Source organism: Phyllobates terribilis, unplaced genomic scaffold (assembly GCF_046119375.1).
Source record: "Phyllobates terribilis strain yellow unplaced genomic scaffold, ASM4611937v1 Scaffold_2__4_contigs__length_985480577, whole genome shotgun sequence".
In the NCBI taxonomy this organism is placed as follows: domain Eukaryota; kingdom Metazoa; phylum Chordata; class Amphibia; order Anura; family Dendrobatidae; genus Phyllobates; species Phyllobates terribilis.
In genome coordinates, this window is record NW_027362762.1 from 224,699,102 (window position 1) to 224,716,966 (window position 17,865).

The following is a 17,865-nucleotide window of genomic DNA, read 5'->3' on the forward strand; positions in this document are numbered from 1 at the left end:
AAAGTCAGCCATGCGTGCCAGACTGGTAACGGGCAAGATTTCCGTGTCCTCACCAAGATGATGACTGACCATGCTCTCCTCCTCCTCTTCCTCCTCCCCTCTATCCTCAGGCCACCCACGCTGAACCGACGGTATGACACTTGTACAGGTACTACCGTCTACAACGCATGATATCAGCTCCTGCTCTTCCTCCTCCTCCTCCTCCTCCTCTCCCTCATTGTCCCCCAATGCACGTTGGGATGAGATGAGGCTGGGCTGTGTGTAATCGCCCGCTACGGCTTCTTGATCCATCTCATCATACTCTGGCAACAATGCCTCCTCTTTAATTCTCTGTAGAGAGCGTTGCAAAAGACAGACAAGTGGGATGCTGACACTAATGATGGTGTCATCGCACTCACCATCTTGGTGGCCTCCTCAAAGTTTGTCAGGCTGGTACATATGTCAGACATCCAGGTCCACTCCTGAGGTCTTATGTGTGGAGTCTGACCTGAATATCGACGGCCTTGTTGCAGCTGGTACTCCATAACTTCTCTCTTCTGCTCACAAATCCTTTGCAACATGTGGAGGGTAGAGTTCAAACATGTGGGGACATCACACACCAGTCGGTGTGCCGGAAGCTGCAAACGCTGCTGCAACACAGCAAGCGCGGCGGAAGCTGTAGCCGACTTGCGAAAATGAGCTGACAGGCGTCGTACTTTCACGAGCAGATCTGGCAACTCGGGGTACGATTTAAGAAACCGCTGAACCAAGAGGTTAAGCACATGAGCCAGGCATGGTACGTATGTGATCTCACCTCGCCTCAGAGCCGCCACCAGGTTATGGCCATTGTCACACACGACCATGCCGGGATGTAGGTTCAGCGGTCTCAGCCACAGATCTGCCTGCTCTTTCACAGCTGTACACAACTCACAAGCAGTGTGAGGTTTATCACCTAAGCTTATGAGTTTCAGCACAGCTTGTTGCCGCTTGGCGGAGGCAGTACCGCAATGCTTCCAGCTTGTAACTGATGTGGTGATATCTGAGATGGAGGCTGAACATCAGGATGAGGAGGAGGAGGAGGATGCGCAGGAGCTGTACACTGTGGGGGCAACTCAGACTGACATAGGGCCCGCAATCCTCGGTGTGGGGAGGATGTGTTCGGTCCCAAGGTCCGACAGGGTCCCGGCTTCCACTATGTTTACCCAGTGTGCTGTCACAGAGATGTACCGTCCCTGGCCACAAGCACTTGTCCACATGTCCGTTGTCAGGTGGACTCTCCCAGTAACTGCGTTGTTGAGGGCACGGCAGATGCTTTGGGACACGTGCTTGTGTAGTGTGGGGATGGCACACCGGGCAAAATAGTGTCGGCTGGGGACCGAGTACTGAGGGACGGCCACCGCCATAAGATTGCGGAAGGATTCCGTCTCCACCAGCCTAAAAGTCAGCATTTCCAATGCAAGCAGTCGTGACATGTGCGAATTTAGGACTGTGGCCTGTGGGGCGTTAGCTGCGAATTTCCGCTTTCGTTCAAAGGTCTGGGATATGGACAATTGAACGCTGCGGTGGGACGTGGACGTGGACATTGATGCTGTTTCTTGAGAAACTGCCATAACAAGTGAAGACTGAGAGGAGGGGCCATCTTTACATGCAGTATGGAGAGGGGATTGCCTTGCACACACAACAGGGGGTTCTATTGCATGCACAACAGTGGAAGAAGCAGTGGTGACACCCGCTGACACTGGTCGTGGACCCTGGGTTTCGCCCCACAAATTCGGGTGCTTTGCTGCCATGTGCCTGATCATGCTGGTGGTGGTCAGGCTGGTAGTTTTGTCACCCCTGCTGATGCTGGCATGGCAGGTGGAACATAAGGCCTTTTTGGGGTTATCAGCAGAGTCTTTAAAAAAATTCCAGACTCTGGAAGACATACCGCTTGTACTGGCAACGTCCCTCGTGTTGGTGTTACGGGGAACGGTTGCCTGCCTTCTGTCTGCGGCCACCACACTGCTTCTTCCTGCCTGTTGGGGTACTCTGCCTCCCTCCCCCTGTGTGCTGCTGGCTTCACTCTGCATGTCCTCCTTCCACGTTAGGTCAGTTACTAGATCATCCACCACCTCCTCCTCTTCCACTTGCGCACCACTATCCTCCTCCTCACTTCCTGGCAATTGTGTCTCGTCATCGTCCACCTCTTGTGACAGATTGCCAACGTCGACTTCCTGTGGCCGTGGCTGTTCAAATATTTGGGCATCGCAACATGGGATCTCCTCAACCACCACTTCAAGCGTATCAGGCGAGGGGCCCAAATATGGAAATGGACCAGTGAACAGCTCTTCAGAGTGTCCAAGTGTTGGATCACTTGCTGTCTGACGACACTCGGCATGGTGGGAGGAAGGAGCATAAGGGTGAGGAGGAGTATGCGGTCGAGACTCACGGCTACTAAGAGTTGACCATGTGGAAGACAGACCGGAGGTGGTGGTGCCCAGGTAACTGGAAGTATTATCTGCTATCCAATTAATAACCTGTTCACACTGATCAGTTCTCAATACTGGTGTTGTTCTGTGCTTCCCTAGTAATTCGGTCAAGAAGTGGGAGCGAGAAGATGTGGCTGTTGGTTGTGGCACATTTTCACCTTGGCCACGGGCCCGTCCTCTGCACGAACCATCACCAGAACGTACACTTCCACGACCCTTGCCACGCGCCTTGCCCATTGTAAATGAAGTAAAATAGCTTACACTTGCACTATCAATGGAAAAAGGCTAATAAAGAGTAGATTAGAACCGTGGAAGAGGAAAACCACAGTTATTGTTTACTGGGGTATACCACACTTTTTTAAATAGAGATATTTGCGGCTGAACAGTGAGCGACACACTCAAACTGCTTTTTTTTTAGAAACCAAAGGCCCAAAACTGGATAGTACAGCGATTTGACCCGTGGAACTGCAAAACCACACTGGGATGTCGGGCCTACACAAGACTATTTTCAACAGATATATTTTTGTGTCACAACAGTCAGGAGACACTACTGTTTTTCTTTACGGAAAAAACTACCAAAAGCTGAATAATAGAGATTTTTTACTGTGGGATGGCAAAACCACAGTTATTGTTAATGGGGTATACCACACTTTTTAAAATAGAGATATTTGCGGCTGAACAGTGAGCCACACACTCAAACTGTTTTTTTTTTTAGATACAAATGGCCCAAAATGGATAATATAGAGGTTTGAACCGTGGAAGTGCAAAGCAACACTTCTGTTTCTCTAGCCTACACCAGACTATTTTCAACAGTTATATTTGTGACTGAAAAATCAGAGACATGCTTTTTTTTTGGGGGGGGGGGGGGGGGGACACACCAAAAGGTTAATAAGATGCGTATTTGTACAGTGTGAAGGAGGAAAAAAAAAGGAGGATTTAGATGAAAAAAAAAGGATTTTTCCTGGCCCCCGACACCTGGTGCTAAGTCCAGCAATTTCAGCAACAGGAGCACACAGGACTGTAATGCAGCGTTTGCTGGTATAACCACTGTGTCTCCTGTACAGCCTGCCTGCCTGGTATCTGGGATGGATATTAGTCCTGAAAAGGACTGTTTGTTTGTTCTGGCAGCCTTTACAGACCCTACACAAACTATTTCGCAGTTTATATCTCTCCCTAAATCAGCAGCGCTGTCCCTACACTGTCTAATCCGGAGCGACTGTGTCCAAGATGGCGGCGCCCCGTTTTAAATACTCAAGGTGACGCTGTGTGGCCGCCCTTTGTCTGGGCTGAGACGCTCATTCTGCCCCGGTCTTATGCTCACACTAGGGATCTAGTCTCTCTGCCCTTGTCCATATGTATGTCACTTGACAAATGGTAAGGTTTTTAATATTAGAGTTTGGACTGTCCCATAAGGGTTGCCGTGAAGTTGCGGGATGGCTTTCACATTATTTTGATCAAAATTATGTTAGCTAAATACCCTTTATTATTTATCATTAATTTTGCACTGTGCGATTTATACATTTACTTTCAGTTATTTGGGTATTTTTCTTGTCTTTGGTTTTAATTATAGTAGGATCCTACCTTCCCATATACCTGTAGACTTTAGTCTAAGAGAGGATTCACACTAGGCAGGTTCCCAGCAACGAGAGTGGCTTTACCGTAGCTGCCGGGTACACATGAATTGGCCAATTTATGCGATAAGAATTCTCATTTATTTCTATTTTCTAGAGCAGTAATGCAATTCAAATTTCATACATTTCCTGTTTGCATACTATAGCGCTACTTTATTTGTTGGTTATATATGGAGATGGCTACTTTTAGTATTCACCTGTACATAACAGTTTTCTGTTTTGGAAGTGATGGTTAGTCTTTTGATATTTGTATACATAGGCTTTCTGACTGAGTGCTACAGAGTGATATTTGTTGAAAGTATTTAGGTTAAACATACATGCCAGGGTAACAGCTCCAACTCCGGAGGGATTGTTACTGCAGGAAATAGAAGACAGGAACCTACATAACCCTGTATACACACCTTTTAGGTGTAGGAGAAAACGGAGCAGTCCGGAAAGAGAAACCGCCCTAGCAAAAGCAGAAGTTCTGCATTTATAATTCAAATTTTAACATGGGAAACAACAAGTCAGTCTCATCAGAATGCACGCCCAAGGCACAGGTGGCAGAAAGTGAAGGAAAGAAACATGTGAAAAATGTAAAGACCCTCCTCAAATTGTCAGGATTATCAACTCCAGGAGGAAGGCTACATGAGAAAGAATGGAAGGATTCGTTAATAAACAAAAAGGGACTGCTCAGAGACCATGAAGCCCTAAAGGACTCTGAGGCATGGCACAGAATGGCAAGGGAAGTGAAAAGGCAGATGTGGAAAAGAGAAATATGATGCTGATACTGGATTTTATACTTATCAGCCACCACCTGAGAAAATGGTGCTGGCTGCAGCAGCCACACCTTTCAAGCCAAGACCACCCCCATTCTCCCTAGAAGGCTGGACATGTGCAGTCTTTCAAACATGAAAAGCAGTTTGACGCGAAGACTGTGCAGTGTGCAGCAAGCCATGCCTTCACCTACCCACCTCCTTATACCGGATCATAAACAAGGATGGCACAGAGCCATCTTAACTGGCTATGTAATTTACCATGCAAATAGACAGCGTGTCTGAAACTCTTAACACATCAGGATGACAATCAGAATGTCATATATTAAAAGTAAAACACTCCTGTAGTTTGTGTGCTAAGTAGGCATAATTACAAAAAAAAAAAAGGTATTATTCCCAATTGCATTTGAACCGAGACACTGTAGCTTCAGAGGCTGATGCCTTACCATTGAGCTATACAGTCAAGTGACACTGACAACTTTTTTTGTCTTATGAGATCAACCATGAAAATACTCAGAGTAACTAAAAGTCATTCTGATTCTGATGTTTGAAAAAAGTCACACATCAGACTCACGCATCAAAATCAAACATCATTTGAATTTGGCTTGGATGAGGTATTTCTGAAAGTCCCAATCAGTTTCAGACAGGTTTGCACTGAAAATCATATGACCAAAGGGAACTCATAGAGTTCATCAACTGAGTCTATAGCTCAGTGGTTAGAGCACTGGCTTTGGGACATAGAATTCTGGGTTCAAGTCCCATCAGAGGACAGTTACTTTCTTAAAAATTATTATTACAGTTCTAAAAGTCACGTGTCAGAAACACTTGTCAGACAGGGTATTTAGCCTCAAACGAACATCGTTCTGATGTTTGATTTTGATATCTGATCATGCCCTTAAATGGACACTGTAGCGGCGTCACCAGCAACAACAGGAGGTCAGGAGGACCATAGGGAACTAGCAGCAGAGCCAACCCTAACCGAACACAAGACACATGATACATTACAGTAGCATGTAAAAGTTTGGGCACCCCTGGTCAAAGTTAGTGTTATTGTGAACAGTTAAGCAAGTTGAAGATGAAATTATCTCTAAAAGGCCTGAAGTTAAAGATAACAGATTTCCTTTGTATTTCAGGCAAAAAATATATATTTTTTAATCTTTTACATTTTAAAAATGACGAAAAAGGAAAATGGACCAATGCAAAAGTTTGGGCATCCTGCATGGTTAGTACCTAGTAGCACCCCCTTTTGAAAGTATCACAGCTTGTAAAAGCTTTTTGTAGCAAGGCAAGAGTCTTTCAATTCTTGTTTGAGGGATTTTCATCCATTCTTCCTTGGAAAATCCTTCCAGTTCTGTGAGATTCCTTGGTCATCTTGCATGTACTGCTATTTTGAGGTCTAGCCACAGATTTTCATTGATGTTCAGAAGAGAGGACTGTTAGGGCCATTGTAAAACCTTCAGCTTGCACCTTTTGAGGTAGCCTATTGTGTATTTTGATGTTTGTTTAGGATCATTAACCATTTGTAGAAGCCATCCTCTTTTCAACTTCAGCTTTTTTACAGATGGTGTTATGATTGCATCAAGAATTTGTTGAAATTTCATTGAATCCATTGTTCCCTCTACCCGTGAAATGTCCCCTGTACCATTGGCTGCAACACAACCTCAAAGCATGACTGATCCACCCCCATGCTTAATAGTTGGCGAGATGTTATTTTCCTGAAATTTGGTGGCCTTTTTTCTCCACACATACCTTTGATCATTGTGGCCAAAGACTTCTATTTTAACCTTTTCGGTCGACAGAACTTGTTTCCAAAATGTATCAGGCTTGTATAGATGTTCTTTTGCATACTTCTGATGCTGAATTTTATGGTGAGGCTTCAGGAGAGGTTTTCTTCTGATGACTCTTCCATGAAGGTCATATTTGTGCAGGTGTCTCTGAACAGTAGAACAATGAACCACAAAGCTAGAGTCTGTTAAATCTTTCTGTAGGTCTTTTGAGGTCAAGCGGGGGTTCTGATTTGCCTCTCTAGCAATCGCCGAACAGCTCTCACTGAAATTTTGCTTGGTCTTCCAGACCTTATCTTGACCTTCACTGTTCCTGTTAACTGCCATTTCTTAATTACATTTAAAACTGAGGAAAGGGCAACTTGAAAAGACTTTGCTATTTTCTTATAGCCTTCTCCTGTTTTATGGGCCTCCACCATTTTCATTTTCAGAGTGCTAGGCAGCTGCTTAGAAGAACCTATGGCTGCTGTTTTTTTGGCATATAGTTAGAGGAGGCTTGGTTTTTTTAAAGCTGGGAAATTTTCATCACCTGGCATTTCCTAACGATGGTAGTGAACAAGCCATAACCCTAACAGGCTAATTAAGGTCAGAAACCTTGGGCAAAATGATCAAAGCACACAAAACTCCAAGGGTGCCCAAACTTTTGCATAGGCCCATTTCCCTTATTGTAATTTTTAAAATGAAAAAAAAAACATCTATATACTTATTTGCCTAAAATACAACTGAAATATGTCATCTTTAACAATATGCCTTTTAGAGATCATTTCATCTTCAACTTGCTTAACTGTTCACAATAACAATGATTTTGACCAGGGGTGCCCAAACTTTTACATGACACTGTATATGGAAACCACAGGAGACCGTTACACTGAACAATGGCCTGCCGGATCCGGACAAATACTCTATGCCGTTTTTCCACAATATGAGCCAGATACAGAAGACACACGCGGTCTCATGGTCAGATTTGTATGGGCTGATGCATAACATAATGAAGTGATTGTAATGGGGGATTTCAACTACCCGGATATTGACTGGGAAACAGAAACCTGTAGATCTCAGAAGGGAAAAAGGTTCTTGACAAATATTAAGGATAATTATCTCTCCCAACTAGTGCAGGAACCAACGAGAGGGAAGGCCGTGTTGGACTTAATATTGACTAATAGGCCTGATAGAATAACTGAGGTACAGATAGGGGGGCACCTAGGTAATAGCGATCATAATATTATTGACTTTAAAATGCCCTTCAGTAGGGTTATCAATAAGGGAACAACAAAAACATTAAACTTTAGGAGGGCGAAGTTTGATCAGCTGATAGAAAACCTTCAACTTATTGACTGGGACAAAGTACTTAATCAAAGGAATACGAATAGTAAATGGGAAACCTTCAAAAGAATTCTGAATACTCAGTGCGAGAGGTATATACCGTATGGGAATAAAAGGGCCAGAAATAAGAGGAAACCAATATGGTTGAACAAGAACGTAAAAGGGGCGTTAAATAGCAAAAGAGAGGCATTCAAGAGATTTAAACAGGAAAACAGTAAGGAGGCACTAATGTGTTACAAGGAAAAAACGAGAACCTGCAAAAAACAAATAAAAATAGCGAAGGAGGAAACAGAGAGACGTATTGCTAGGGAAAGTAGATCAAATCCCAATCTGTTCTTTACGTATATAAATAGTAAAAGGATTAAATCGGATAATATTGGACCGATAAAAAGTGAGGAAGGCAAAATCATAGAGAAAGATGAGGATAAAGCTAATCTATTAAATAATTTTTTTTCGACAACTTTCACAAAGGAAATAGAACTAACAGGAGAAATGAGAAGTGACAAGCTTAATCCTCCACTAAGTATGACTAATCTAACCCAAGTTGAGGTACAGAAATGCCTCAGTAACATTAAAATAAACAAATCACCAGGACCTGATGGCATACACCCACGGGTACTAAGGGAACTAAGTAATGTGATAGACAGACCGTTATATCTTATATTTAAGGACTCTGTTGAGACTGGGTCTGTACCACTTGATTGGCGACAGGCGAATGTAGTGCCAATATTCAAAAAGGGAGCGAAAAGTGAAGCCGGAAACTATCGGCCAGTGAGTCTGACGTCCGTTGTGGGCAAAATTTTTGAAAGCTTCATTAAAGAGGCGATTACGCAGCATCTTGATGCTAATAATCTTTTAATCCCGAACCAACATGGATTCATGAGGAATCGCTCCTGCCAAACAAACCTGATTGACTTCTACGAGGAGGTTAGCTCTCGAGTAGATCAGGGGGAACCAGTGGATGTCGTGTATCTCGACTTCTCAAAAGCGTTCGATAGCGTGCCACATAATAGGTTGGTATACAAAATGAGAATGATGGGGCTGGGGGAAAATGTCTGCAAGTGGGTAGCTAACTGGCTAAAGGATAGAAGGCAGAGGGTGGTTATAAATGGAATATACTCAGATTGGGTAAGCGTCACTAGTGGGGTACCACAGGGGTCTGTACTAGGCCCAATGTTATTTAATATCTTTATTAATGACATAGTCAACGGGATAAATAGTAAAATATCAATATTTGCAGATGACACAAAGTTATGTAAAACAATTAATACAAAAGAGGACAGTGCAGACGTACAGAGGGACTTGGATAAGCTGGGTAGGTGGAGCATTAAATGGCAAATGAGGTTTAACGAGGAGAAATGTAAGGTCATACATATGGGAAGGAAAAATGGAAGTCACCAGTACTCACTGAATGGGAAATCATTGGGGAATTCAGAGATGGAGAAGGACTTGGGCATCTTGATTGATAGCAAACTAAATTGGTGTGCCCAAAGTCAGGCCGCTGCTGTAAGGGCAAACAGGGTAATGGGATGTATCAGAAGAGGTATAGCTGCAAAGGATGAGAACATTGTTCTTCCACTATACAAAGCACTGGTCAGACCACACTTGGAATACTGTGCTCAGTTATGGGCCCCAATATATAGAAAGGATATAAATGAGCTTGAAAAGGTACAAAGGAGGGCAACAAAATTAATAAGGGGAATGAAGGGACTGCAATACCCAGAGAGGTTGGCAAAACTAGGACTATTCAGCCTGGAAAAAAGAAGGTTTAGGGGGGACATAATAAATGTGTACAAATATGTTAGGGGACAGTATAGAGATCTTGCCCGGGATTTGTTCAAAAGGAGGGATATTACGGTAACAAGAGGGCATTCACTAAGACTGGAAGAGAAAAGGTTTCAGCACCAGCATAGGAAGGGGTTCTTTACGGTAAGAGCAGTGAGAATATGGAATTCACTGAGTGAGGAGACGGTAATGTCGGATTCACTACACCAGTTCAAGCGGGGACTGGATGCATTTCTAGATACCAGGCATATTTCAGCGTATACTTAAAAATAAAATAAAATAGTAGGTTGATACAGGGATTTATTCTGACTGCTGGTTTCAGAGTCGGGAGGGAATATTTCCTCAGGTGAAGATTGGCTAAATCATTTGGGGTTTTTGCCCTCCTCTGGATCAACTTTAGCAATTATAGAACTAACAGGTCGAACTTGATGGACGCAAGTCTTTATTCGGCTTTACAAACTATGTTACTATGTTACTATGTTACTATATTAAGGCAGGAGAAGCTTTCTGGGAAGTGATGGAACCAATGTTGCATCCCCAATAGGGGACCCCACAAGACATGAAGACATACTATTCCAGGGAAGACTCTCTGGATGAACTCTTTAAATGGCCCAAAAATCACCTAGCTGATCAGGCCACCTCAATACAGGACACCACGCAGGACAAAGGAGAATCAGTAAAAACAATATTATCACTGGCTGAATATGATGTTCTTGGACCTAGTCTTCATGGAACATGAAAAGGGACACCATCAGATCTGGATACAATGCTTCAAGGACTTTCGGAACCAATACGGAAACAACCTCAAGCAACTAGACCTGAGTATCATTCCCTGTCCAAATACATCCAATACCTAGTAGCAAAGGGGGTGGAGACCAGTCAGGTGGTGCCTAAAACCCCACTGGCAGGCCTCTTGGTTTCACAAGAAGGTGTGAAGAACCAAAAACCTTGCTTCACTTGTTAAAACTCTGGAAAATCAGGCTATATTAGGAGAATCTGCCGCTCAGCTCCCCAATGGCGGGAACACGGACAAACTCACCCAATCCAAGGATCCCAGACCCTCAACCCACAATAGGACACAGGCAAGCTGGATCCACCACAAGCACCAGAAACACTCATACTCCTACACTCCATGAGACAACCGAGTGGATCAACCCCATGGAAGGGACAGTGTGCATTAGTAAAGGTGTTACTGCCTTTCTTTGACCTCGACCGGCTGGACAAAGAGCAGCTAGAACCAAAGGGACAGGGGAGGAAAAGGAGAGAACTAAAAGACTCATTTGATCCCCACGTGTACATAGATGCCATAGGTGTGCAAGGGGGTGCCGGATGAATTCAAAGCTAGGCACCAGGTGGCAGCCGGATTTGAGGCAATGATTCCGATTATCACCATAAGTAAGACAGTAGATTGGGTAAATTACCTGTATTACAATCAGCAATGCTTTGTCACTTATACAAGGGACGCTCTGAAAGGGATAGTTGAACGACTAGGCCCCACATCCATGATGGCCTTCCAGAACCGCACGTCGCTAGGCATGATCCTGACAGAGAAGGGTGGAGTTTGTAAAATGATAGGAACAAGCTATTCCACTTTCATCCCCAACAATATTGCCCCAGATGGAAGCATTACAAGGGCCCTCAACAAACTAATCGACCTATCCAAAGAACTGGCCAAGAACTCAGGAGTAGAAAAACCAAGGGATGCATGGTCTGGGATGTGGGGAGCATGGCAAAACTTGTTCATAAATATTGCTATAATAGCTCTGTGCGTATTGATTATGTTTGCCTTAATCATGTGCTGTTTAGTTCCTTGTGTGAGAAGAATGCTCTCCCGGATGATGGAAGAAGCAATCCCAACCATGTATGCCAATATCGGGGACCAAATGCAGGGACACTAAGAAGCCATGATGATTAGTGTTGAGCAGACACAAATATATCTGTTGAACATAGTCTGGTGTAGGCTAGAGAGATTGAAGTGTGGTTTTGCGGTTCCACGGTTCAAACCTCTGTATTATCCAGTTTTGGGCCATTTGTATCTAAAAAAAACAGTTTGAGTGTGTCGCTCACTGTTCAGTCGCAAATATATATATTTAAAAAAGTCTGGTATACACCAGTAAATTATAACTGTGGTTTTGCTGTTCTACGGTAAAAAATCACTATTATCCTGCTTTTGGCATTTTTTGACGTAAAAAAAAAATAATAGAGTCTCGCTGATTTTTCTGACACAAATATATCTGTTGAAAATAGTCTGGTGTAGGCCCGAGAAATACAAGTGTGGTTTTGCAGTTCCACGGGTCAAATCTCAGTATTATCCTGCTTTTGGCATTTTTTGCCGGAAAGAAAAACAGTAGTAGTGTCTCCTGATTGTTCAGACACAAATATATCTGTTGAAAATAGTCTGGTATACACCAGTAAATTATAACTGTGGTTTTGCTGTTCCACGGTCAAAAATCAGTATTATCCTGCTTTTGGCATTTTTTGCCGGAAAGAAAAACAGTAGTAGTGTCTCCTGATTGTTCAGACACAAATATATCTGTTGAAAATAGTCTGGTATACACCAGGAAATTATAACTGTGGTTTTGCTGTTCCACGGTCAAAAATCTCTATTATCCTGCTTTTGGCATTTTTTGCCGTAAAGAAAAACAGTAGTAGTGTCTCCTGATTGTTCAGACACAAATATATCTGTTGAAAATAGTCTGGTATACACCAGTAAATTATAACTGTGGTTTTGCTGTTCCACGGTCAAAAATCTCTATTATCCTGCTTTTAGCATTTTTTGCCGTAAAAAAATAATAATAGTGTCTCCTGATTGTTCAGAAACAAATATATCTGTTGAAAATAGTCTGGTATACACCAGTAAATTATAACTGTGGTTTTGCTGTTCCACGGTCAAAAATCTCTATTATCCTGCTTTTGGCATTTTTTGCCGTAAAAAAAAATAATAGTGTCTCCTGATTGTTCAGACACAAATATTTCTGTTGAAAATAGTCTGGTGTAGGTCCGAGAAATACAAGTGTGGTTTTGCAGTTCCACGGGTCAAATCTCTGTATTATCCTGCTTTTGCCATTTTTTGCAGTAAAGAAAAACAATAGTGTCTCCTGATTGTTCAGACACAAATATATCTGTTGAAAATAGTCTGGTGTAGGCCCGAGAAATACAAGTGTGGTTTTGCAGTTCCACGGGTCAAATCTCTGTATTATCCTGCTTTTTTGCATTTTTTGCTGTAAAGAAAAACAGTAGTGTCTCCTGTTTCTTCAGACACAAATATATCTGTTGAAAATAGTCTGGTGTAGGCCCAAAAAACACAAGTGTGGTTTTGCAGTTTCACTGGTCAAATCTCTGTATTATCCTGTTTATTTGCATTTTTTGCTGTAAAGAAAAACAGTAGTGTCTCCTGATTGTTCAGACACAGATATATCTGTTGAAAATAGTCTGGTGTAGGCCCGAGAAATACAAGTGTGGTTTTGCAGTTCCACGGGTCAAATCTCTGTTTTATCCTGCTTTTTTGCATTTTTTGCTTAAAAGAAAAACAGTAGTGTCTCCTGATTGTTCAGACACAAATATATATGTTGAAAATAGTCTGGTGTAGGCCCGAGAAATAGAAGTGTGGTTTTGCAGTTCCACGGGTCAAATCTCTGTATTATCCTGCTTTTGGCATTTTTTGCCATAAAGAAAAACAGTAGCAGTGTCTCCTGATTGTTCAGACACAAATATATCTGTTGAAAATAGTCTGGTATACACCAGTAAATTATAACTGTGGTTTTGCTGTTCCATGGTAAAAAATCTCTATTATCCTGCTTTTGGCATTTTTTGCCGTAAAAAAAAATAATAGTGTCTCCTGATTGTTCACACACAAATATATCTGTTGAAAATAGTCTGGTATACACCAGTAACTTATAACTGTGGTTTTTGCTGTTCCACGGTCAAAAATCTCTATTATCCTGCTTTTGGCATTTCTTGCCGTAAAAAAAAAATAATAGTGTCTCCTGATTGTTCAGACACAAATATTTCTGTTGAAAATAGTCTGGTGTAGGTCTGAGAAATACAAGTGTGGTTTTGCAGTTCCACGGGTCAAATCTCTGTATTATCCTGCTTTTGCCATTTTTTGCAGTAAAGAAAAACAATAGTGTCTCCTGATTGTTCAGACACAAATATATCTGTTGAAAATAGTCTGGTGTAGGCCCGAGAAATACAAGTGTGGTTTTGCAGTTCCATGGGTCAAATCTCTGTATTATCCTGCTTTTTTGCATTTTTTGCTGTAAAGAAAAACAGTAGTGTCTCCTGTTTCTTCAGACACAAATATATCTGTTGAAAATAGTCTGGTGTAGGCCCAAAAAACACAAGTGTGGTTTTGCAGTTTCACTGGTCAAATCTCTGTATTATCCTGTTTATTTGCATTTTTTGCTGTAAAGAAAAACAGTAGTGTCTCCTGATTGTTCAGACACAGATATATCTGTTGAAAATACTCTGGTGTAGGCCCGAGAAATACAAGTGTGGTTTTGCAGTTCCACGGGTCAAATCTCTGTTTTATCCTGCTTTTTTGCATTTTTTGCTGTAAAGAAAAACAGTAGTGTCTCCTGATTGTTCAGACACAAATATATATGTTGAAAATAGTCTGGTGTAGGCCCGAGAAATAGAAGTGTGGTTTTTGCAGTTCCACGGGTCAAATCTCTGTATTATCCTGCTTTTGGCATTTTTTGCTGTAAAGAAAAACAGTAGTGTCTCGGGATTGTTCAGACACAAATATATATGTTGAAAATAGTCTGGTGTAGGCCCGAGAAATAGAAGTGTGGTTTTGCAGTTCCACGGGTCAAATCTCTGTATTATTCTGCTTTTGGCATTTTTTGCCATAAAGAAAAACAGTAGCAGTGTCTCCTGATTGTTCAGACACAAATATATCTGTTGAAAATAGTCTGGTATACATCAGTAAATTATAACTGTGGTTTTGCTGTTCCATGGTAAAAAATCTCTATTATCCTGCTTTTGGCATTTTCTGCCGTAAAAAAAAATAATAGTGTCTCCTGATTGTTCACACACAAATATATCTGTTGAAAATAGTCTGGTATACACCAGTAAATTATAACTGTGGTTTTGCTGTTCCACGGTCAAAAATCTCTATTATCCTGCTTTTGGCATTTTTTGCCGTAAAAAAAAATAATAGTGTCTCCTGATTGTTCAGACACAAATATATATGTTGAATATAGTCTGGTGTAGGCCCGAGAAATAGAAGTATGGTTTTGCAGTTCCACGGGTCAAATCTCTGTATTATCCTGCTATTGGCATTTTTTGCCATAAAGAAAAACAGTAGCAGTGTCTCCTGATTGTTCAGACACAAATATATCTGTTGAAAATAGTCTGGTATACACCAGTAAATTATAACTGTGGTTTTGCTGTTCCATGGTAAAAAATCTCTATTATCCTGCTTTTGGCATTTTTTGCCGTAAAAAAAAATAATAGTGTCTCCTGATTGTTCACACACAAATATATATATTGAAAATAGTCTGGTGTAGGCCCGAGAAATAGAAGTGTGGTTTTGCAGTTCCACGGGTCAAATCTCTGTATTATCCTGCTATTGGCATTTTTTGCCATAACGAAAAACAGTAGCAGTGTCTCCTGATTGTTCAGACACAAATATATCTGTTGAAAATAGTATGGTATACACCAGTAAATTATAACTGTGGTTTTGCTGTTCCATGGTAAAAAATCTCTATTATCCTGCTTTTGGCATTTTTTGCCGTAAAAAAAAATAATAGTGTCTCCTGATTCTTCACACACAAATATATATGTTGAAAATAGTCTGGTGTAGGCCCGAGAAATAGAAGTGTAGTTTTGCAGTTCCACGGGTCAAATCTCTGTATTATCCTGCTTTTGGCATTTTTTGCCATAAGGAAAAACAGTAGTAGTGTCTCCTGATTGTCCAGACACAAATATATCTGTTGAAAATAGTCTGGTATACACCAGTAAATTATAACTGTGGTTTTGCTGTTCCATGGTAAAAAATCTCTATTATCCTGCTTTTGGCATTTTTTGCCGTAAAAAAAAAATAATAGTGTCTCCTGATTGTTCAGACACAAATATATCTGTTGAAAATAGTCTGGTATACACCAGTAAATTATAACTGTGGTTTTGCTGTTCCATGGTAAAAAATGTCTATTATCCTGCTTTTGCCATTTTTTGCCATAAAAAAAAAACTAATAGTGTCTCCCTGATTTTTCAGAAAAAAATATGTCTGTTGAAAATAGTCTGGTGTAGGCCCGAGAAATACAAGTTTGGTTTTGCAGTTCCACGGGTCAAATCTCTGTATTATCCTGCTTATTTGCATTTTTTGCTGTAAAGAAAAACAGTAGTGTCTCATGATTTTTCAGACACAAATATATCTGTTGAAAATAGTCTGGTGTAGGCCCGAGAAATACAAGTGTGGTTTTGCAGTTCCACATGTCAAATCTCTGTATTATCCTGCTTTTGGCATTTTTTGCTGGAAAGAAAAACAGTAGTAGTGTCTCCTGATTGTTCAGACTCAAATATATCTGTTGAAAATAGTCTGGTATACACCAGTAAATTATAACTGTGGTTTTTCTGTTCCAAGGTAAAAAATCTCTATTATCCTGCTTTTGGTATTTTTTGCCGTAAAAAAAAACTAATAGTGTCTCAAATATATCTGTTGAAAATAGTCTGGTGTAGGCCCGAGAAATAGAAGTGTGGTTTTGCAGTTCCACGGGTCAAAACTCTGTATTATCCACTTTTGGGCCATTTTTACCTAAAAAAAACAGTTTGATCGTGTCTGCTCACTGTTCATCCACAAATATATCTATTTAAAATTTTCTGGTATACCCCAGTAAACAATAACTGTGGTTTTGCCATTCCACAGTAAAAAATCTCTATTATTCAGCTTTTGGTATTTTTTCCATAAAGAAAAACAGTAATAGTTTCTCCCTGATTGTTCAGATTGTTTAAAAGAGTCAGGTGTAGGCCAGAGAAATAGAACTGTGGTTTTCCTCTTCCACAGTTCTAATCTACATTTTATTACCCTTTTTCCATTGATAGTGTGAGTGTAAGCTATTTTACTTCCTTTACAATGGGCAAGGCGCGTGGCAAGGGACGTGGGACTGGATGTTCTGGTGATGGTGCGCGCAGAGGACGGGGCTGTGGCCAAGGTGAAAATGTACCACAACCAACAGCCACATCTTCTCGCTCCCACTTCTTGACCGAATTACTAGGGAAGCACAGAACAACACCAGTATTGCGAACTGATCAGTGTGAACAGGTTATTAATTGGATAGCAGATAATACTTCCAGTTACCTGGGCACCACCACCTCCGGTCTGTCTTCCACATGGTCAACTTTTAGTAGCCGTGAGTCTCGACCGCATACTCCTCCTCACCCTGATGCTCCTTCCTTCCACCATGCCGAGTGTCGTCAGACAGCAACTGATCCCACACTTGGACACTCTGAAGAGGTGTTCACTGGTCCATTTCCAGATTTGTGCCCCTCGCCTGCTCCGCTTGAAGTGGTGGAAGAGGAGATCCCATGTAGCGATGCCCAAATATTTGAACAGCCACTGCCATAGGAAGTCGACGCTGGCAATTTGTCACAAAAGGTGGACGATGACGAGACACAATTGCCAGGAAGTGAGGAGGAGGATCGTAGCGCGCAAGTGGAAGAGGAGGAGGTGGTGGATGATCTAGTAACTGACCCAACGTGGCAGGAGGACATGCAGAGCGAGGCCAGCAGCACACACGGTGAGGGAGGCAGAGTACCCCAACAGGCAGGAAGAAGAAGTGTGGTGGCCGCACACAGAAGGTGGGCAACAGTTCCCCGTAACACCAACATGAGGGACGTTGCCAGTACAACCTGTAGGTCTTCCAGAGTTTGGAATTTTATTAATTTTATTAGACTCTGCTGATAACCCCAAAAAGGCCATTTGTACCACCTGCCATGCCAGCATCAGCAGGGTTGATAAAATTACCAGCCTGACCACCACCAGCATGATCAGGCACATGGCAGCAAAGCACCCGAATTTGTGGGGCAAACCCCAGGGTCCACGACCAGTGTCAGCGGGTGTCACCACTGCTTCTTCTGCTGTTGTGCATGCAATAGAACCCCCTGTTGTGTGTGCAAGGCAATCCCCTGTCCATACTGC